General features: G+C 37.9%; 1 protein-coding gene and 1 pseudogene across 1 annotated transcript in view; one reads left to right on the top strand and one right to left on the bottom strand.

The window, feature by feature from the left end:
• LOC102471472 (cGMP-dependent protein kinase 1-like) overlaps positions 1–24,461 on the bottom strand; it is a gene marked incomplete at its 5' end in the record, with an annotated part of 641,417 nt that overhangs the window by 477,361 nt on the left and 139,595 nt on the right. The gene's annotated exons all lie outside the window — the stretch shown is intronic.
• On the top strand, positions 6,804–7,526 carry LOC102471048 (ribulose-phosphate 3-epimerase-like; annotated as a pseudogene).

Here is a 24,461-nt window from a genome sequence, read left to right as displayed (position 1 = left end):
CGTGCACACATGCCCAGCGTGAGTTTAAGCCACTGGGTCTTGGACTGGAACCATAGTCGACTAAATGGGAGTCCAGCAACTTAGCCATTAAGCCAACTGCTGGTCCCGACACAGAATCTTGAACTCTATCCCAAACCCACTGTGGTAAGTTGATAATGGCTTCTGAACATATATCCATGCCATAATCCCTGCAACACGTGACTGTTACCTTATATGGTAGTTTTTTTTAGGTGTGATGAGAGATTTTGAGATTGTATTGATTACCTGGGTGGGCTCTAACTCCAATCATGCTTACAAGAGAGAAGGAGAGGGAGTCTATATACATAGAAGAGGAGAAAACGTGAAGACAGAATCAAAGATACTTATAATGTAGCCACAAGCAAGTGAATGCTGGCAGCCATCAGAAGCTGGAAGAGAAAAGGAATGGATTCTGCTTTAGAACCTCTGGAGGGAGGACAACCTTGATGAGGTCTTGATTTCAACCCAGTGAAACTGACACTGAACTTGTTGCTTAGAGAACTGTGAAAGACAAACTTTCTGATGTTTTAAGCCACTGAACTATGGCAGTTTGTTTCAGCAGCAATAGGAAGCTAAAACACAAGGAATAATAAATTTATTTATTTATTTATTTATTTATTTATTTATTATTTACTTATTATTTTTTTGGCCAAAGAGCACATGCACTCATTGGCGAGAGAAAGAGAGAGACAAAGTAAGAAATCACCCTCCCAGAGTGATGGCCACTCTACAATCCCTTCTCCTTCAATTCCCTCTTGGGATTTTCAATATGCATATGCACATACTTGGTGTGGCTCTTAAGCCACTGGGTCCAGGACTCAAACAGTAAATTAGTCATATGGGATCCAGTGCTTAAATCACCATGCTGCCTGTTGGCCCCTATATCTGCATTTTAACAAGATCCACAGGAGACTGAGGGCTGCATGAAATTTGAGAAGCAACGACTTGAGTATATCACAACTGTCAATCATGCCCCAGTTTGCAGTGCCTCTTTAGACCCCATTTAAATCTGGAGACCCAGCCTTATTCTCAAGGATCATTCTAAGCTGGGTCAGTTCCCTAGCCCAGTTCTGTCTGGTTGTTCTTAATTCCAGTTCCCACCTGACCCCCACTTGGATGACACTTAACTACAGTTTATCTCATAAGAAGAGAAAAGAAGAAGAATGAAGACAGAAGACGACGAATACTAAATAACCAAATATCAGTTATCATTTGGAACTTGAAATTCAGTTTATAAATTTTTCATCAATAAAGGGCATACCATCTTAAAGGATATCAGCATTTTCCTTAAATAGAATCTACTCTGTATGAGAATGTATTCCCAACAGGCTTAAAAGTATTTATACAGATAGATTCAATGGTAGAGCAAAAGCCAAATAAGATAATTAACTCTGAAAATTGTATATATTTATAGGTGGAATCATATTATTTTGATTATATTATCCTCAGATTGTTATACCAAAATACTTATTTTCTAAAAAAGCAAAAGAATAAGCTAACCTCAATATATATAATACTAATATCGATACCCATCTTTTATGCTCATAGTGATGCATTTTAAATTAAATATGAAAAGGCTTAGATGAGGAACGAAGCCACCACAGTTAGAGCAAAAAGAATGGTCTCCATTCCAAGTTGCTGTAGCCAAACCAGAGGCCCTAACTATTTCAAAGTTACTAGTCAATACTCGTGAGGATCATCTTAGATATTCTGTTTCCTTCATGAGGTATGATATACGAGGTAGTCAGGATATTTGACTTGGACATTTGTAGAGGTTTAAAGAAAAAAAAATAAAACCCAAAACTTCCAAATGCTAGAATGTGCACTGATTAGCTAATAAGATGTATTTAGGTCAAAATTCAGAGTGAGAAGAAGAGGAGGTGCCCTGGATCTCTGTGAATGCTGTTCTTGGCAAGGCTTAGAGACAGAGACTAGCTGTGGGATTCTGTCACAGAAATCTGACCACTAAGCATGGTAGGCAGGACACAAGTCTCTTACCCACTTCATCAACAGGCAAGAATTGATTGTGAGATCATGATACCATTAGTAGATCCAAGCTTTCGAAACTGACATAAGCAATGGTGAAGCACACAATCTCCACTGTCAAAGATTCTATCTTCTGGGTCCAGCAGGTGGTGTAGTGGTTACAGTGATAGACTCACACATAGTTGACGGCGGTTTGAGTCCCAGACCCAGCAGCTTGAAAATCACACTGGGCATATGTGTGTGTGTGTGTGTGTGTGTGCATGCCCAGACTCCTGAGAGGAAAATGGAGAAGGGACTGCAGTGTGTCTATCCACCCTGTGGTGGGAGGTGATTTCTCACTTTCTCTCTATCTCCAGTGCAAATACCCTATAGCAAAAATCTCTCTCTTTCAAAAAATAAATAAATAAAAAAATAAAGGATTTTATCTTCTAGCGTAGGAAATAAAAATGTAATACCCAGAAACAAAGGAAGTATGAGTAGGTCTCACCTGTGCATGGTGGCAGGAGCAAACAAGTGTTCCTTTAATTGCAACGATTCACCAAACCATTCAAAGGCAACAGTCTGAAGGCTTTACTCCAGTTTCATCTTATCATTCAATCTTTTTAGCAATTCTTAACAGAGAAAAGGGCAGGCTCTTTTGATTTCCTTGAACCTTATTTTATTTAATCTCTAACCTTCAATCAAATGAAAAAAACATCTATTCAATTTTCCCAGTTTGAGTCCTTTCCCAAGAGCTTGCAGTACAAAAATATGTTTCTTTGCAGACTGGCCTTCTGGTAGGACTGTCCAACAACTGATATGCTACTAATTAAAATTAGCAAGGCAAATTAAAAGCTATATTGGAATATGTTTTTTTCCTCCTTATTAGGGGAAATAGAGGTTGTTGGGTTGCTGTTTTTTAATTTGCTTAGGATTGTAAAAGACGCTGTTAGGTGTGAAATGAAAGCATGTACCTGACCCAGTGCAATGCAATCTCACATGATTTTCTGGGTATATTTAATTACTGGACTTCTTAATTACGAAATCAGAAATTATTTCATGGATGGAAATTCTAGACCTCTCGTTTTTTTCCTAATTGAAAATCAAGCTATTAATGCAACTGTGAATCTAAATAAATATCCAAATGATAATAAAAGCTTATCTGATAAAAATTTTTACAAAAGGATGCTTTGTACCCACCCCTCATAGTCTTTGGTGCACTGGACACTTGGATACTACCTTGCTGTGTGTTCTCAGTTACTGGGTGCCAACCTTATTTCCTTTGCTAGACTGCACATTCCATAGGCTGGTGAGACTTGCTCTTCTGTCTTTTTCAATTCCGACCAAGTGCTAAAACCAGTCACTGCAGGACCAGTAGATGGCATAGTGACTGAGGTGCTGGACTCTCACATGGCTGACCAGTTGACCAGGGTTCAAATTCCATACCCAGTGGTTTCAAAATCATGCCAGGCACATGTGTGTGCATGCCCAAAATCCAAGAGGATTTTTGCTCTCTATGTCTTTCTTTCTCGCTCTCTCTAGAGAGCACATGTACCAAAAACCAAAAACAAAACAGTGAATTAGTGGATATTTACTGATTGGATAGATATCTATGAGGAAAATCCTCAAAAATAAACAAGTGTAATCTATCAAATATACTGGTCATTATTCAGAGGATTTTTATACTGTCCAATGACAGAAATGATATTGAATTCTTTGATATATTTTATTAGGGGAGATGGTTCAAGTTGTGATAATGCAAAACTATTCCATTAATAGTATCCAGCATATTTGCATATGACACAGGTTTATATTTCCTCTATAACATCTTTTCTTGGAATTCAAAGGCGTTAAGGTTTTTATTCACACACACATAATTTTTTACTTCTTCTTTTTTTTTTTTTTAAATTTGCTATAGTAAACATATTATTGCTGGAGAGAAACAGAGAAAGGGAGAGAGCAAAAGCATTCCCCATAAGGGATGAGCACACTGCAATCCCTTCTCCTCTATTCTCTTCTAAGGGTTTTGGGTATGCATGTACCTGCAACCAGTGTATTCCTCCTGCTGCTGGGTCCAGGACTCAAATCATGCAGTCTGCCATATTGGATCCAGCCACCTTGAACATCATGCCACTGAGTAGCCCACCTAACATTTTCTTCCTAACTTCTACCTTTTCTTTTTGACTATAATTTATATATATATATATATATATATTTACCTTCTGTATGCTTTGACAGCACCCCATCTGTGTTTACCTCTGTTAAGTCATTTACTATACTGAATTTTAAAATAAGTGTCTGAGGCCAGCCTCAATACAGAAGAAGCTGGAACTCACATAGCCTACAGGGTTCAAGTTCCAGCCCCATCCACTTGAAAAACATGCCTGGCTTTCACGAGCACACCCAGGATTCTGACAGGGTGGAGAATTGAAGAAAAAAGGACTGCAGAGTGATCAGGCAGGCCCCATTGGGAGGTTCTTTCTCTTTCTTGTGCTCTTTCATGTATGCACATCCCTCTAGCATGAAACAACTTTCTCAAAAAGGAATATAAGTAGGGACCAGCAGATGGCATGGTAGTTAAGGCGCTGGACTCCCACCTGGCCAACCATGGTTGGAATCCCAGACCCGGCAGGCTGAAAATTCTCACTGGCTGCATGTGTGTGCATGCTCATAATCCCAAAAAGAGAATGGAGGAGAAGGGATTGTGGTATGGCCACCTCTTCTGGTTGTTACTTCTCACTTTCCCTCTCTCTGTCTCCCTCCAACAACTGTACATGCTCTATAGCAAAAAACAAACAAACAAACAAACAAACAAAAAACAACCAAAACACTGAAAAAATAAAATAAAATCTGTATGTAGTATACTCTCTAGATTTCAGTTATTCAGGGCTGGTCACTGCATGTCTGCATGTTCCTGGTAACTACCAATACTTAATATAAGTGTTCAGTACTGTTTTGAAGGAATGAACAAAGGTACCTTATCTCCTTTCCTTTTCTCTAAGTCTTATTAGGGTGGTAAGAGCACTCCAGCCTCTCCTATCTACATTGTGTCTTACAAAGAGGAACTGAAGAGGGAAGCACAATGCCTAGAGAGCTCGCATGCTGCAAAATCAACCCTAAAATTAATACATGTGGCCAGGCTTTCTAAACCTTTGTGTCTGGTGACACAGCTTTAGATTTCAGCTTTGCACCCAGAGTGCTGACAGATACAACGGCTGAGCAGTATTATAGTGGAGAGAATTGATTTTACTAATGCATGAAACAAGTGCAGCATTTTTATGCCAGGCAATTAGTTTTTGGCAAGGAAATCTCTGTGTAGAAAGAGGAACCTTTTTTTCTTGGTGACAGAACAATTTTCTTCACTGGAGTAAAATATTCTTTTCATAATCTAAATGTTTGGGGAATATATGAAAGGAAAAAAGAATATTAATATCCTCTATATATGACTTATGACACCTCAATAGATGGCATTCAGAAGGGCGAAAAAACGAGGCAAAGGGGCCCAGGATTCAGATTCCAGTGCCACATATGCCACGTAGTCTCCAAGTTAAAATGGCGGCCGAGGATAACCTCCCTAAACCTTATTTTCCTATTTTTGTGAAACAAGAAGACAGAAAAAGAAAACTCATTGATAATTGGCATTTTTCTGCTCTCCTATTAAAATCTGGACATACAACTTTGACTTTTTGAATGTGTTTATAACAAATGTTGACAATTAAACAATTTCTCAAAATCAGTCACAACTATATTGGTCTGATCACCATTGAGCAAAAAAGAAAAAGAAAAAGAAAATTTCACAAATATACCAAGCTCATAAGGGCACTGTGAATTGATGTAACCTTTCCTCTCCCACCTGTAAGCAGGCTGAACCTTGATCATTCCACAATGATTTTCCATTCATCATTGTAACAGATTCCTTCCATTTCCAAGTAATTCTAAATACATCTCACCACTCCATAAAATTTCTACTCTAGAACTTCCTTGAATTCAAATGTGCTAACCTTAAATCTACAATTTTCTTTGTATGATGAATAATACCACTTTTTTCCCTTTAACCATTTCCTTTTGACTTCTTGACTCATAAGTTTTGTACTTGAATATACAAGGGTATTTCCAAAGGGAAGAGGAAGATGCATAGTTTGGTAAATGCCAATTTCATACTATAAATCATACAAAATAAAGTACCATATTATCCTTTTTGTTAGATGCTTCAGTAGAATGTATTCCCTCCAGGTTACTCAAACCTTCTGCTAACTAAAGCTGACTCACATAAGGCTTTTCTTTGTCTTGTTTGCCTTGTCATGAAGTCTTTCTGATCAGTAGCTAGCAAAGTAGTAAGTACATAACAACTAAATCACATATTCTCCATAGCTGACTAATTGACAGGGTACTCCAGTGCATGAATCGTCACTTAACTCACCAACAAAATGCCATTTCCCCATAGCCCAATGACAGGGAATAGTTCTAAAACAAAGTAACAGCTCAGTTAGATGTCCTCATGTTAAGATCATACCTAACCTCCCACCTACCTACTATATATATATTTGTGTGTGTGTTTATTTGTTTAAGTTTTTGCCCTAGGACATGTGCACTTGCCAGAGAAAGAAAGAAACAGTGAGAGGGAAAGTGAGAAATCACACCAGGGAGGATGGCCACTCCTGCATTCCTTTCTTCTCCATTCTCTTCCTGGAATTTTGGGCATGAAAGTTCATGTGCCGGGGGTGATTTTCAAGTCAACAGGTCCAGGACTCAAATGCTGTCAGCCATGTGGGAGTCCAGTGCCTTAACCACCATGCCACCTGCTGGCCAATTACACGTTTTTAATTTTGAATCTATTTAAATATTTCCAGTACTTAAAACAGTCATAGAGCACTATGGCGCCTGGCTGCAAGATTGGCCCGTCCATCCTCAACAGTGATCTTGCCAATTTGGGGGCCGAGTGCCTCTGGATGCTAGACTCTGGGGCCGATTATCTGCACCTGGATGTAATGGACAGGCATTTTGTTTCCAACATCACCTGTGGTCACCCTGTGGTAGAGAGCCTCTGAAAGCAGCCAGGTCAGGACCCTTTATTTGATATGCACATGATGGTATCCAGGGCAGAGCAGTGGGTAAAGCCAATGGCTGTAAAAGGAGCCAATCAATACAGTTTTCACCTTGAGGCTACTGAGAATCCAGGCGCTTTGATTAAAGACATTTGGGAGAATGGGATGAAGATTGGCCTTGTCATCAAACCAGGAACTACAGTTGAATACTTGGTACCATGGGCTAACCAAATAGATATGGCCTTGGTTATGACGGTGGAGCCTGGGTTTGGAGGGCAGAAACTTATGGAAGATAGGATGCCAATGGTTCACTGGTTGAGGACCCAGTTCCCATCTTTGGATATAGAGGTAGATGGTGGAGTAGAGCCCGAAACTGTCCATAAATGTGCAGAGGTGGGAGCTAACATGATTGTGTCTGGCAGTGCCATTATGAGAAGTGAAGACCCCAGATCTGTCATCAACCTCTTAAGAAATGTTTGCTCAGAAACATTCTCTTGATCGATGAAACAACAGGATTCCAGTGTGTTCACGAAATCTCCTTCTTACTGGAAAACAGTATTGACTACCAAATCCTATCACCATTGAGACAGTGCTACTTTTCTGAGCAATTCATTCCAGTGATTAAAATCTATTGCACAGAATATTCTAAAAGGTTAGAAAATTGGTGTGTATAAGACATTTTTGGTGATGCATTTTGAAAGATTAGTATAGTGATACACTGTTATTATTGGGAGTCTTGATTTTTATAAAGAATGAAAATATGGCTGTATTAAGGTTACAAACAAACAAAAATATGTCTTAATGCCATAGGAGGGCATATTAGCCACATTAAAAAAATTTTTCTTTCTGTATTTCTTAGAAGAATTTTCTTTAGTTTCTCAGTTTTTCAAGTTTAGGAAGTCCTGGTGTTTTTCCTATTTCATGTCATTTGTGCTTTGTTTATATGGTGAATAATATGAGCAGAATGAGATTTTAATTTGGTTGGCATGGCATACCAAATTCTTTCATCCAATACATTTATTTTTACTTGATTTATAAAAACAGTGTATGAAGTTCAGGGGTTCTAAAATACAAGCATGGATTTTATCAAAAAAATAAATAAATAAATAAAACAGTCATAGATGGGGCCAGCATGTGGTGTTGTGGTAAAGGTCCACCTCCATATGAGATGGGGCTTAGGCCCTATATATATATATATACACACACACATATACACACACACACACACACACATATTATATTTAACATATAGATATATATATTTAACATATTTAGTATATATGTGTGTATATATATGTATATATATGTGTGTATGTATGTATATATTGGGTCATTGGGAAAGTCATGATGTATTTTGACATAGAAAATCATAGGAAAACATGTTTGGGAGTTTCCCAACAACCTGATATGTATCTTTTTATTTTCTCCGTGAGCAAGTGAGTAGAAGAAAAACTGCACCTTCGACGACGTTCCAATGCTACAGTCTTCCTCTAGCCCCAGCCAGCCCTGGGTCATCACCTGCACGCTCAACTTAGAAAGGTCTCTGGACACAAATCCAGAACCCGCCCATGCAGGTCGGCTGCCCAGGGCATCATGATTTACCCTGAGCCACCAACCAGCCCTGATGATTCTTATATTTCAATTTCCAAATCTCTGTGACAGAATGAACTACTTTAGGTGCTTTTACCCCGAAGAATAAATGAAAATGATAGGATCAAGTCAAAGGAGTGAATGATGTGTTTTCCATTATCATCAAAACATAGGTCTGAAGATAAGAAAAATGTACAGCATGTCCTCAACACCTAAAGCAATGGCTAGCACACATTAAGATTCAAAAGATGCTTGCTGGCTGGATGAAGGAACATGTGCTAATCTCTGATCAGTTTTTCAAAACCAGTGCCTCCAGGATATGGCCATCAGCTTGGTATTTACTTCGGTGGGTGTTCCATTGTCTTTGACTTCCTAGTGCTTGTTTACCTTAGGGAGACTCTGACTACAGTAATCCTGTATAAGGGAATAACTGAAGTGAACGTTGGGGGTCTGTTTGAATCCGTATATATTTTGCATGGTATGAAAAGATACTAATAGCTAATGATTATTCTCTTTCTGTGTCTACTCTCTCTCCAACAATCCTTAGAATTCATTCGCTGAAATAGATACATTATAATTCTCATTTTCAGTCAAGGAGATTGAGGCTCAGAGATGTTCTTAAACTTGTCCAGGTCACATCCAAAGTTTCCAGGGCCAAGACCAGTAGATGAAATTTACTTTGAAGCCATTTCTCCTATACCATGCCACCAGGTGATTGGTTTAAATGAAAAGAAAGATATACACATGTGAATCTACTATCGGAGAGCAATCCTTTTTTTGAGAGAGAGATTTTTGCTATAGGGTACATGTGCTTACCAGAGAGACAGACAGAGACAGTGAGAGGTAAAATGAGAAATCACCCCCATGGGGGATGGCCACGCCACAGTCCCTTCTCCTCCATTCTCCTGGGATTCGGGGCATGCATATACACATGCCCAGTATAAGTTTCAAGTCTCCAGGTCTGGAACTCCAACCATGCCCATGTAGGAGTCCAAAGCCTTAACAACGATGCCACCTGCTGTGCCTGCAGAGCAATTCTAATACCCTAAACTGTACTTTGTATAATACAAAACCAACACAAGTATTGTGCATAATTTTTGAATATTAATCTGTTGGATTCTGGAGCCAGCAGGAGGCATGGTGGTTAAAGTGCCAGACTCTAACATGGCTGACCATGGGTAGAGTCTTGGACCTGACAACTTGTTTTCTTATTTTCCCATCTCCCAGCCTCCCACTCCACCCCATTTTTCTCTGGTGAGCACATGTGTCCTATGGCAAATGAAAACAACAACAATAATAATGAATACAATTAAATAAATATATAATTAAGGAAACACTATAAATTCAATGGCAGAAACTGCTGCAAATGTCCCCTACCTCATCTTTGAGCACAAGGTAAAAATTATCTAAGAAACATAGAATGTCTATAGGCTCACCACAAGGCACACCTGGCTTTGGGTAAAGAGCTAAAATCCCAACACAGAATGAGGATTCAGTGTTTGAAATGGGTCATTTTACTTTTCTTAAAGTATGTGAATATACCTTCAGGAAGCATGAAATTGCTGCTATTCATTATAGCTTTGCTTTAGGAAAGCCCCTCTCCTGCAGTTTGATTCTTTATTTTTCCTTCTGGAAAGAAAGCACACGGGTTTGTATTTGGGAGAAGTGAAACTAAAGTATAGAAATCTTTTAACTAGAAGAAACCAGTTCCCACATTTCTCAGATTTCAAAAATGAGGCCAATGCAAGTGCATTATATATTTTTAACAAAAGGTATAATAAATAGTGAAGGACAGTGTGGCTCTTTTTTTAAGAAAGTGATATCTGAGTACAGGGTATGTGAATTAATCAGATTCGATTCTCAAATTTGTATTTATAAAACATGGCACACCTAAATAGCCATATTTCTCTTGGGAAATGTTTAGTCTATCTTGAAACATGAATAATGATATAAGTCAAGAGGAAGGGAATATAGGTACAGATTATTTTTTCTCATGCTTGAAACAGCTGCTAGAAATTTAAATATATTCATTGAATTCTCCTAAGATTAGAATGTTTAATAACCATCTATACTTTCAGTTGCTAGTATTTAAATTGGCTAGAGAATATAAACTAACTTAAGTATCAGATAGTGAAAAAATAGCAAATACTATTTGCCATCAGTTAAAAAAAATATCTGCTTTCTTTGTTAATTTGTGCACAAGAAATTTTTTGTTTTTTGAGAGGTTTTTGCTTATAGGGTGCATGCACTTGCCAGAAAGACAGAGACAGAGAGACAGAAAGCGAGAAATCACCCCCCAGGGGGGATGGTCACGCCGCAATCCCTTCTCCTCCACTCTCCTCTCGGGATCTTGGACACGCACGCACACACACCTAACTCTACATTTCTTGATTGAAAACAATGGGTCGAGATACATTGGCCATAGGCATAAAGTCACTTTCCATGCTTTGTGTTTAAATTCAAGAGTTCTAGGCAACAAGAATCAATATAAGGTGTGGGAAGAATGTCCATGGCAATTTGTCTCTTAATTTCAATCATTTACATCCAGAGGAAATAGAATTCCAGGCCCAGTCAGGATGTACCTGGCATGTTAGACCGGTCCAGGAATGAACCTCAGGCCTTCCACACAGTTCTAGCAGCACTCAGCAGTGCACTGCTGCTTGTGCCCCTGTGGATGGGCCCTACAGCCCCTCTTTACAATGTACAGTGCTGACTGCTTTTGCACATTTCCTGGCATATCTAAGTAAGAGGCTATAGAAGAATTCCCAGAGAGTGGACAGGACATGCCTGATTCAGGCATTATAAAGCATCTTTAAATCATTTTAAGTCATTTGTAGGCAACATTAAAACAAAGATGACTAATTTACTTTCAGATGAATGACACCAAGCACCCAGTTGTAATTCCTTGAGAAATGTAGCATGCTAATTAGAGTCACTTGGGCAACAGAATCTTGTCAGAGTATTGTATAACCACTGTAGCTTACCAACCTAAAAAAGCTTTAAAAAATTACTCTTTTATAAATTAGGCAAAAAAGCATAATCCTACTTAAATCCTTCCACCTTTATTTTTCCTCATGAGTTGCTCTTTGGAGAAGGAATTTAAGTCATGAAGGAGAGAGTAGTGACAAAAAAAAGGGGGGAAAAAGATGCATCTCTTAAATGTCACTGTTGATACTTCTTGTTTTATAATTGTTGATGTGTACCTGTATCCCATGTGAGCTTTATGAATTTCTTAGAGAGAGACAAGGAGTTCTGTCAAATAGAGATTCGACTCTTCTGTTTTAGGATGTATTTTGTTAAAAACATTTATCTACCGTGTGCTACTCTTAAGCTCACTGAAGTAAATAGTAAAATAAATGAAACTAATTAATAACCAAATCCTCCCCAAACACCTACAATAGCTCCTCTTTGTATCTGACTGCTATTACATATTTAAAAGAAAATCTGGTAGGTTACATGGGACCAGCAGGTGGTGTGATGGTTAGGATGCTGGATTCCCACATGGCTGGTGGTTTGAGACCCAGACCTAGTGGCTTGAAAATCACAACAAATAAATATATAGATAGATAAAGAAGTAAAAAGTTTTTTTTAAAAAACCTGGCGTATTATATGACAGACAGTAACTTGGGTAAGAAGAGGACAAACCTGTCTCTCCCCTTTCCCAGCTGAGTTTTTTTGGTACAGGTCTTTCCCTTCTCTACGCCTCTATTTCCTCAGCTGTGAAACGTGCACGAGTAAATCTATTTTGCAAGATAATGATTAGAATTAAATGGGAAAATATTTAGAAATATGTCATTGGAATTCATTAGCAGTGATTAGTAGTTTGCCTCCTTATTTCTCTCTGCCCTTTCTCTTTCTCCCAGCCCCTCCATAGATGCTGATAATTAAGAGTAGACATCCAGGCATGATGATGAGCATGTAAGTACAGTCGTTTTCGACTTAAAGGAGCATATACTATGGGAATGGAGCGCTGTTGAAATTCGGTATCAACTACCCGGGGAATTTTTTATATCATTTATTACTCACACTACACATTGTTTCATCTTACTTATGTATCATGTCCATTTTTGATGACTTTGTAAATTAGTATTTTCTTCCCAACCAGATTTTGAAGTGTTTTATTTATTTATTTATTTATTTTTGGAGTTTTTGCTATAGGGCGCGTGCGCTCGCCAGAAAGACAGAGAGAGACAGAGAGATAGAAAGCGAGAAATCACCCCCCAGGAGGGATGACCACACGCAATCCCTTCTCCTCCATTCTCCTCTCAGGATCTTGGGCATACACACACATGCGCCCAGCATGAGTTTAAGCCACCTGGTCCGGGACTCGAACCGCAGTTGGCTACGTGGGAGTTCAGTGACATATCCATTACGCTACTGCTGGTCCTCAGATTTTGAAGTGTTTAAATATAGGAACCTAGTAGTCTGCTCTTAGAGTCCCTCCAGGGCCCTGGCATAAAGTAGCTGGTAAGGTAGGCATCTAAAATCACTTTAGTTAATCGACTGACATTGACAGCAGAATTCTATTCAAACAAAGGGCTATTGTATTGCACTTGGCAAATGAGGTCCACACTATTACAGCGAGTTACCCTGAGGTTTGATAGTGCTATTAAAGCAATAGCGGAAACAAATTAATTAATGGAAACTAATTAATTCTCTGAAAATACCTGGAAAATCTTATTTCTGGGTGAAACAACAAAAAAAGGGAAATGGAAGTAATTGGCTACAAAGTGTCTGATAAAGTGGTGTTGAGTGCCAGAGTTGGGGACAGAATGTGCTCTGTGCCATTCCAGATCTTACTCTAACTTAAACCCCGTCAGGAGATTTGCAAGGTCCTAACTAACTCAGATTCTCATGTAAACAAGGGCGTGCAATGGTTTCCATAAATGTTATACAATATGCCACACCATTAAATACTGTGAATTAATCCTGCAAAACATGAAAGCTTCACTGTGAATTTTTCTTGTCTATGTCCCATGATAGAATAGATGCAAACCTTAAGGGCGCCTGAGGCCTAATTCATCCTACCCACATTAAAATGAGTTTCAGCCTAAGTTAGTGCTTTTTCAGTAATTATTTCAAAATTAACTTGACATTTGCTCGTGAAATTTTAATCCACTGAAAAACCAGGGTAAATGGCATGCTCTGTGCAGTAGGTTTGGTTTTAGGAAAAATTAATTTTATTATCTCCCATGCTGCTTTGTCTGCATCTCTTTTTGCTCCTAGGTGCAAGTTTGATTCCCAGACATATTTAAGCTCCATTTTTATGAAATGATTGTTGTGGATACTATCAATATGCGATCCACTTTGTATCCACCATAGCTATCTGCAGTTACTTGAGATGGGTACACACAGATACACAGACATACATGGAAATGTTAGCATCTATCAAGAACTGCCACTGTGACACAGCGAGCTCCTCATAGGTGCCCAGCACTGTTCAGAATGCTATAAATATGGCGTCAACCATGCTGTCGAAATCTGTTTCATAGAACTTGTTTTTAATTTAATCAAGCAGGTGATACTAGTTGAGATGGACAATAAACTGGGTGTAAGAAAGTAAACAAAATAATCTCAGTTATTAACATGTTTAAGAGAACGACATGGTTAAGAGTGACTTGTCTGAGGTGGGTTATATTTTACATAGGGTAGTTCAGAAAGATCTCTTTGAAACCAAAATAACTAAACTCAAAAATGAGGAGCAGGAGTTCATCATAAGAAGGCCCCAAGAAAAATCATTCTAAGTGGTAGAAATAATTTGGGCAAAGGTCTAGCTAGAGGCAGGGGACAAAAACTGGGATTTGGAGGGGCCAGCAGATAATGTGGTATTATGGCACTGCACTCCCAGATGGGTGACTGTGGTTCAAATCTCAGACATGGCAGCTTGAAAATCAAGCCGGACACATGTGCATGCCCGAAATCCCAGGAGGAGAATGGAGAAGGGATGCAAGCGTGCCACCCCCAGGGGTGGCGGGTGATTTCTCACTTTCCCTTTGTCTCTCTCCAGCAAGCACACATGCCCTATGACAAAAACCTAAAAAAATCAGGGGGCTGAGGTGTGGTAGTTAAAGATGCTGGACTCCCATGTGGCTGACCACAGTTCAAGTCTTGGACCTAACGGCTTGCTTTCTCATTTTCTCTCTCTCTTTCTCTGGTCAAATTAAAACACAAGTAATAATAATAATAATAAATATGCAAAGTTAAATAAAATAATTCTTAAAAAATAAGGTTTCTGTAGCTCTGGTCTAAGTAAAAGGGCAGATGGACTTACATTTAATGAGATGGGGAAGCGTGAAGGGAGGGAATTCAAGTCTGACGTGGCAATTAGCTCTTTAAAGTATTATTACTATTTAACAGACAGAGAACTGAGACTCAAGAAAGTTAAGAAAATGTGACTGTATGTCATTTGCCCTGGAATTTAAACAAATTGTCTCACTTTGGAGTCCATGCTTTTTTTTTTCTTAGCTATTTTTTGTACTCATTTTTGGAAGAATGTAAATATCAATTTATAAATGTTCAGATTACAAAATAGTTTATTGCTGTGATATCTTCTTTCTATGTACTTTTCTATATAGAAACGTGATTTATTTAAAAAAATTATTTTTATTAATTCCCACTGGGCATGTGTACTTGCCAGAGAGAGAGACAGAGAGATTAGGAGAAAGCATGCCCTCCCTCCAAGAGAGCAATCCTTTTTCCTCCATTGTTCCATCCTGTCAGGATTTGGGTGAGTGTATTTTACAAGTGCCCAGGGCTGAGATTTGAACCACATTCAGTCATTTGGGACTCATCTCACTTAACCACAAGGCTATAGGGCTAGCCATAGAAAAATATTTACATATGACAAGCAGATACACTAGTACATAAAGTGAAAATCTACTATAGCTTCAATTTATCAAAGAATTTCAACATAAACTTTCTCAGCTACATTATTACAGGTAAAATTAGGTTCAAAACAGTGAAAAAGGGACCAGCAGTTAGTGTAATGGCTATGTCGCTGAACTCCCATGTAGCTGACAGTGGTTCGAGTCCCGGTGGCTTAAACTCACACGGGGTGCGTGCGTGTGTGTGTGTGCCCAAGGAAGGTAGAATGGAGAAGGGGTTGTGGCATGGCCATCCACCCTGGGGGACTGATTTCTCGTTTTCTGTATCTCTCTCTGTCTCTGTCTTTCTGGCGAGCGCATGTGCCCTAAAGCAAAAACCTCTCCAAAGGGGGGGAAAAAAACAGTGAAAAAGTAAAATAGTATTATCTTAATTTAATTTTTTAAAATTATTTATTTATTATCATTATTTTTCAATTTTAGACAGAGAAAGAGAGAGGAGAGAGCAAGTCACCAGGTCCAGGACTTCAACCATTGTCAGCCAAGTGGTAATCCAGCACCTTTAACCACCATGCCAACTGCCAGCCCCCCTAATATAACTTTGATAATTTGATAACTGACAGTATTATGCAACTAATTTCATAACTAAATGGTGGCAGTATTCAGGTTTCCATATTATAAACTCAAATGGTAAAAGTCCCAGGGAATTCTCAGAAAATTATCCATGAGAGTTACTCCATGTACTAGCTTACTCATTTTTTAAAAATTGTTATTATTGTTTAAACTTGCTATAGGGCAGGCATGCTCACCAGAGAAAGAGAAAGTGAGAAACAAAGCTGCCAGGTCTAGGACTCAAACTGTGGTTGGCCATGTGGGAGTTCAGTGCCTTAACCACCATGCCATCTGCTGGCCTGGCCCACTTGTATTTCAAAGCTGCTTCTCTCCACTGCAGAGATCAAAGGCAAAGCCTCTTTAGAAACCCCAGAGAGGGAGAAGGGGCTATGTAATACTTTTTCTCAGAGAAAAGGATATTCTTGAATAGCAGTAAAATTTTTCCATCCAACTCAATTCTGTTTCAGTTGTGTTGATTTAAGAATTTACCTGAACAGTTAGTCATTACCTAGTCTCTAAAGTTTAGAATATTCCTCCTAGAAAACCCTGTCCTCTAAATTCTAAACATACCTGTTTTATAGACCATTTCAAAAGCAGGACCTGTCCATTCTTTTGAAATTGCACTTATTCCTTCAGTGGGTTATTTTAAAAATGAACTAGATAGAATATGCAAGAAAGAGGTAGGAGACCCTGTCCTTGGTGTCAGGTAGGTGATGGCTTAATCATTTCATTCTATTTTATAAATCTGTTTAAATGAAAAAATTAAAAATCCCAAGGACATGAATCCTTCTGATTCGGTGAGCTCATTAGAAAGAACATATACCCAAAAAAAATTTTTTAATTTTTTTTTAAATTTAAAGGGAACTATCTGGCCTTTAAACTTGATCTTTTCTTTGTTCTTTAAGAAGAAAAAGCTATTTAAATATATTAAACTTATGTAGGTAGATGTTGGACAAAAGCTTAATTTCTTTCATAAAAGTGGCATTTTCAAGGAAGAGAAGTAATATGAACACTTTGTAATTTTTTTTAAAGGTTTTTGCCATAGGGCATGTGTGCTCACTGGAGAGACCCTGGAAGAGACAGTAAGAAGGAACGTGAGAAATCATCCCCACAGGGGAGGCCATGCTACAATCCCTTCTCCTCTATTCTCCTCCTGGGATTTTGGGCACACACACACACATATGCACAGCATGATTTCCAAGCTGCTTGGTCCCTGAATCAACTGTGGTCAGTCACATGGAGCCCAGTACCCCCAAAGCTATGCCACCTGCTGCCTCAACACTCCATACATTTTGAACATTCTTTGATACAAAAAAAAAATGTAATTTAAAAAAAATTCAGATACATGCTAATTGCAAACACAAAGTAATACAATTTCATATTATACCCTCAACAGTTAAAGTCTAATAATACCATGTGTGGGCAAGAACATCCGGGAACTAAAAATCAGAATTCCTGCAAAAGAATGATAATTATAATATCGTTTGTATAATAAAAATTTGAGCAGAGATTCCAAAGTTTTAATAAGAAAATAAGGTCCACAACTTGGGGCATATTTACAAAATAGAGTATTACACAGATCTCGAACAAACTATGTTCATACAGACCAACAGGGCCTTAAAAACCTAACAGTGAATGGTGAATACAAATTGCCAAAAATTAATACACAAATTATGGCACCTATTCGTAAGTCTCACAAATACTTGCAAATCTAGTATACTGTGTACAGACACTTGCATAAGCAGTAAATCTATCAAGATGTGGGTGGGAAAGACACAGAACAACTCGAGCAAATTTATTACTTTTGGAAGAGTAGAGGAAGAATGTGATGAGAAAGAATAATTAAAAAAAAAAAAAGATATACCAAAATGTAACTGCTAACCTCCTATTCTAAATGAAAGATGGTTTAATTTAATATGCCCATTTTATCTTCATTTTCTATTGTAATAAATGCTAGAGGACCTATATGTCAAATTCAAAACTTGTCACATGAACAGTGACAGCATGACTTGTTAGTCAATCAATGATCATAAAGGAACTTCGTAATATAAACATTTTAAAATAAAATATATACATAATGAAAATGAGAATATTTCCCTAGCAATGAACAATGGCAAGTTTTCTGAGATAGTTAATAGATCAGAAGAGGAAATGGGGCCTGCAGGTGGCATGGTGGTTAAGGCACTGGACTGCCACGTGGCAGACTGCAGTTTGAATACTGAAGCTGACAGCTTGACATCATTCTGGATGCATGTGTGCGCCCAAAATCCCAGGAAGAGAATAGAAGAGGAAGGACTGTGGTGTGGCCATCCCCCAGGGGGATGATTTCTCACTATCCTCACTTTCTCACTCGCTATCCTCACTTTCTCACTGTCTCTGTCTCTCTGGTGAGTGCATGCCTCCTATGGCAAAAACCTTAAAAAAAAAAGGAGGAATTAACTAAATCTAATCAAAATGCTATCTTGACTTTTCCATTTGCCTTCCTATGCTAGATGTATTACAAATAAAAATAAATGAATATAATAAAATCATAATATTTAATGAAAAGATGTGTTCACTTTTTAGGTATCATAGTGACGTGGTACTCTTTCTTGAAATCCGATTTTCCTTACTAAAAGAATATTATAAAAGTTAATGAAAAATAAAATATGCATGTCAATGTTTTGTAGTCAGAGATAACTAATAATCATTTGTGCACAGATTGAAAACATCACACTACCTTTTCTATGTGGATTGACTTCATATGCATTGCACAAAACTACCCTTAGATTACTCAAACATCTGTTATAGAAAAAAACAAACAAACATAGTATGTCCCAAATTTTTCTGGAAAAATAAGTTAAATGGTTAAGACAAGGGGTAAAAGTAAGACAACACAGAATCAATTTCATATGCTAAATGGTTTATGGTTAGCCCCAATTTAGTTAAAGTATAATTTCAAAAATTTCTAAAGTAAAATGTAAATAAAATATTAATTTATGCTAGTAATTGTTAGTTGCAATTCAATTAGGGTATAATTTTAAAGATTTCTAAAGTAAAAAATAATCACTATAATTAACATCAACTGGTATATGTAAGGTAGTATGAATAACACAATGTCTTAGACACAAGGCAGTCATTACATGATATTAAAGGTTAAATAAAAAATGTATTTCTAACAGTATGACTTAACTAATGGGTCTATTTATCTGAAAGAATCAGCTTATTATTTACAATAATCCTGAAGGTCCTGGTCCTATGAGTTGCCAGTCTTCAGTGGTGCTCTTTTTTTTGGAGAGGTTTTTGCTATAGGGCACGTGCACTCACCAGACAGAGAGAGAGAGAGAGACAGAAAGCAAGAAAATCACCCCCCAGGGAGGGATGGCCACACGACAATCCCTTCTCCTTCATTCTCCTCTCGGGATCTTGGGCACACACGTATATGCGCCCCGCCTGAGTTTTAAGCCACCAAGTCCAGGACTCGAACAGCAGTCGACTACATGGGAGTCCAGTGACATAGCCATTACACTAACTGCTGCTGGTCCCTCGTGATGCTCTTTTAATACTGCTAGGCAAGGCGGGATTGACTCATCTCAAGCTGCTCCTCTATACATCTACACTGAGTATAGAAAGTTCACTCATGTTAGTCTAAATTTTATAATGTAAAAAGATGAGGGTTGAGAGAAGAATATCGAGCAAATTTATTACTTTTGGAAGAGTAGAGGAAGAATGTGATGAGAAAGAATAATTAAAAAAAAAAAAAGATATACCAAAATGTAACTGCTAACCTCCTATTCTAAATGAAAGATGGTTTAATTTAATATGCCCATTTTATCTTCATTTTCTATTGTAATAAATGCTAGAGGACCTATATGTCAAATTCAAAACTTGTCACATGAACAGTGACAGCATGACTTGTTAGTCAATCAATGATCATAAAGGAACTTCGTAATATAAACATTTTAAAATAAAATATATACATAATGAAAATGAGAATATTTCCCTAGCAATGAACAATGGCAAGTTTTCTGAGATAGTTAATAGATCAGAAGAGGAAATGGGGCCTGCAGGTGGCATGGTGGTTAAGGCACTGGACTGCCACGTGGCAGACTGCAGTTTGAATACTGAAGCTGACAGCTTGACATCATTCTGGATGCATGTGTGCGCCCAAAATCCCAGGAAGAGAATAGAAGAGGAAGGACTGTGGTGTGGCCATCCCCCAGGGGGATGATTTCTCACTATCCTCACTTTCTCACTCGCTATCCTCACTTTCTCACTGTCTCTGTCTCTCTGGTGAGTGCATGCCTCCTATGGCAAAAACCTTAAAAAAAAAAGGAGGAATTAACTAAATCTAATCAAAATGCTATCTTGACTTTTCCATTTGCCTTCCTATGCTAGATGTATTACAAATAAAAATAAATGAATATAATAAAATCATAATATTTAATGAAAAGATGTGTTCACTTTTTAGGTATCATAGTGACGTGGTACTCTTTCTTGAAATCCGATTTTCCTTACTAAAAGAATATTATAAAAGTTAATGAAAAATAAAATATGCATGTCAATGTTTTGTAGTCAGAGATAACTAATAATCATTTGTGCACAGATTGAAAACATCACACTACCTTTTCTATGTGGATTGACTTCATATGCATTGCACAAAACTACCCTTAGATTACTCAAACATCTGTTATAGAAAAAAACAAACAAACATAGTATGTCCCAAATTTTTCTGGAAAAATAAGTTAAATGGTTAAGACAAGGGGTAAAAGTAAGACAACACAGAATCAATTTCATATGCTAAATGGTTTATGGTTAGCCCCAATTTAGTTAAAGTATAATTTCAAAAATTTCTAAAGTAAAATGTAAATAAAATATTAATTTATGCTAGTAATTGTTAGTTGCAATTCAATTAGGGTATAATTTTAAAGATTTCTAAAGTAAAAAATAATCACTATAATTAACATCAACTGGTATATGTAAGGTAGTATGAATAACACAATGTCTTAGACACAAGGCAGTCATTACATGATATTAAAGGTTAAATAAAAAATGTATTTCTAACAGTATGACTTAACTAATGGGTCTATTTATCTGAAAGAATCAGCTTATTATTTACAATAATCCTGAAGGTCCTGGTCCTATGAGTTGCCAGTCTTCAGTGGTGCTCTTTTTTTTGGAGAGGTTTTTGCTATAGGGCACGTGCACTCACCAGACAGAGAGAGAGAGAGAGACAGAAAGCAAGAAAATCACCCCCCAGGGAGGGATGGCCACACGACAATCCCTTCTCCTTCATTCTCCTCTCGGGATCTTGGGCACACACGTATATGCGCCCCGCCTGAGTTTTAAGCCACCAAGTCCAGGACTCGAACAGCAGTCGACTACATGGGAGTCCAGTGACATAGCCATTACACTAACTGCTGCTGGTCCCTCGTGATGCTCTTTTAATACTGCTAGGCAAGGCGGGATTGACTCATCTCAAGCTGCTCCTCTATACATCTACACTGAGTATAGAAAGTTCACTCATGTTAGTCTAAATTTTATAATGTAAAAAGATGAGGGTTGAGAGAAGAATATCTTTAAAAATAGAAAATGAACAACAACAACAAAAAGACTATCATGATCTCCAGAAAGAATTTTGAGTGTGAGATAAAATCTAAAAATAGTGGGGCCAGCAGGTGATGTGGAGGTTAAGGCACTGACTCCCACATGGCTGACTACAGTTTGAATTCTGGACCAGGAGGCTTGAAAATCATGCCAGGCACGCATAGATATGCAACCATTCTGAGAGGAGAATGGAGGACAAGAGACTTTGGAATGGTCATCCCCCCAGGGGAGTGATTACTCATTTTCCCTCTCACTGTCTCTGTTTGTCTGTCTATCTGTCTCTCTCTCTCTCTCCCTCTCTCTCTGGAGAGTGCACACACCTTATGTCAAAAACCTTTTAAAAAACTTAAAAATTGAAACCTACAGTATGGTTACTGAAGGAAAAGATTACATTAAAAAATTCAGGTCACTTTTTTGGACTCTTGGAGTTCAGTCCTCATAATAGAGTAGAAAAGGCAATGTTTGTAAGAATTGCTATTTCCCAATAATCTAACTGAAGTGTGCTGGTTTATCTATAAGGACCTGCCATGAGATTTGATAGAAAATAACTAGAGAATAGGGATGGGGACCAGCAGATGGCATAATGGTTCTATCTCTGGACTCCCACATGGATGACCAGGATTCAAGTTCTGGACCCAGACGCGTGAAACTCATGCCATGCATGTGCATGCATACCCCAAATCCTGAGAGAATGGACAATAGGGATGAACATACAATGTCACTCTTTTAACAACTCTCTAGAAGGAGGACTTTGATGGGTTAGAACATATAAATATTTGGACTAGTATTATATCATGAAAATGAACACTAGAGAATTTTATGAACCACCAAATCTGTCCATTTCAGCATGGTCTGTCACAGAAACATCTTCTGGGTGAATTAGTAACTCCTTTAATAAACCAAAATTGAAAAATCTCCATGTCTGAGTAGTAGTCCAAGAAACATAAAAGTATCACAGGAGAGGAACAAAAAAAAAATAACCAGTAATAAAATGTATCTTAGACCGAAGTAAACAACGTATGGAACTAGAAGAAACCTAAGTAATCAAAACTAAGTGAAATCTATAATGTCAGCTGTTTAAGGTTCTAAATGTTTTTGTTTAGATAGTGGTATAATTTGGCAAATATCTTATTTCATAAAGCCTGATGGACTCACAAAATCAATTTGTGATGAGAATGATAGAAAAGTCCAAAACTACTTGGTTGTATCATGATGAAATTTCAATGATCTACCTATGTCTTTTTACCAGTCAGATTTCAATAGAAATACCATAATTAGGGCTTCCATAAATGCTAAGAGTAAACATAGATGACTGTAAGAAAGACAAACAAAACTAGCATTATTTGAGAATGGTAAAGTTATGTAGTTGATTTGAAAGTTAGTATGTCTTCCCATTAGTGTTTTGTCTAGAATTGAAGTATTGCTTTTTCTGGTAACAGTCCATAGAAAAAGCTGCTTTTTAAATTAGGTGAGTTTGCTCATTGACTTGAGTTAAAAGCATACAATGTTAACATATTTGAAATGCATTGTTTTATGGGAAACAATGTATGGAAAATAGAAAATCTTTCATCTCACACACACACACACAAATTTGTTAAGGAAAGGTTTTAGATAAAGCAACTTTTTGGGACCAGTAGATGTCGTAATGATTATGTTGCTGGACTTCCACATACGTGACTGTGGTTTGAGTCCTGGACCTAGCAGCTAGAAACTCAATGCCGGGCATGTGTGCATGTGTGCCCAAAATCCCGAGAGGAGAATGGAGGAGAGGGGATTGTGGTGTGGTCATCCCCTCTGGGGAGTCACTATCTTTCTATCTCTCTCTTTCTCTTTCCAACAAGTGCCTATAGCAAAATTCTCTCTCAAAAAAAAAAAAAAAAAAAAAGTAAAGTGATTTTTATGACTAAGTCACACAACCCTACAGCATTTTACTGCCATCTCAGAGAAGCTAAAAGATTACTTTGAACATTTGTAGTAAAGTTTAGAGGATCCAAGTATAATATTTCTATTTTTTTTTTTTTGAGAGTGTTTTGCTATAGGGTGCATGCGCTCACCAGAAAGACAGACAGAAACAGAGAGATAGAAAGCGAGAAATCACCCCCCAGGGGGGATGGCCATGCCACAGTCCTTTCTCCTCCATTCTCCTCTCGGGATCTTGGGCACACACGCACACATGCCCAGCGTGAGTTTAAGTCACCGGGTCTGGGACTTGAACCAGGGTTGGCTACATGGGAGTTCAGCGACATAGCCATTACACTAACTGCTGGTCCCAATATTTCTAATTTTTAACAAAGCATTGGACTTTAAAAAGATTAATACAAGTGAAACAAAAAGATAACATATATTTTGCTTGCTAATATTGTGGAATCCCAAGAACTCAAGGTTGTAAAAAATATCATTAGGATCATAAGCTATTTAAAAATATGTTTACTAATTCCTCCAACAGACACAAATTACAATAAAAAGTGAAAACAGTTAAACAATTACAATCACATTGGGCAAGTTTAAAAAATTGATATAACCAAATTTTGAAAAGGATATTTGGAAATGAATGCTACAGGGCTAGCAAATGGCATGGAGGCTAAGGCACTGGACTCCCACATAGCTGACCACAGTGTGAGTCTCGGACCTGGTTGCTTGAAAATCACACTGTGTGTGAGTGTGTGCATGCCCAAAGTCCCAGGAGGACTATGGAGGAGTAGAGATTACGGTATGTCCATCACCCCTCAGGGGTGATTTCTCCCTTTCCCTCTCATTGTCTCAGTGAGCACGCACATGCCCTTTAAAAAAAAGGAAGGAAGGAAGGAAGGAAGGAAGGAAGGAA

Source organism: Tupaia chinensis, unplaced genomic scaffold (assembly GCF_000334495.1).
Source record: "Tupaia chinensis unplaced genomic scaffold, TupChi_1.0 Scaffold000546_1, whole genome shotgun sequence".
In the NCBI taxonomy this organism is placed as follows: Eukaryota; Metazoa; Chordata; class Mammalia; order Scandentia; family Tupaiidae; genus Tupaia; species Tupaia belangeri.
The sequence above is the reverse complement of the archived record's forward strand: the minus strand, read 5'-3'. Positions and strand labels throughout refer to the sequence as shown.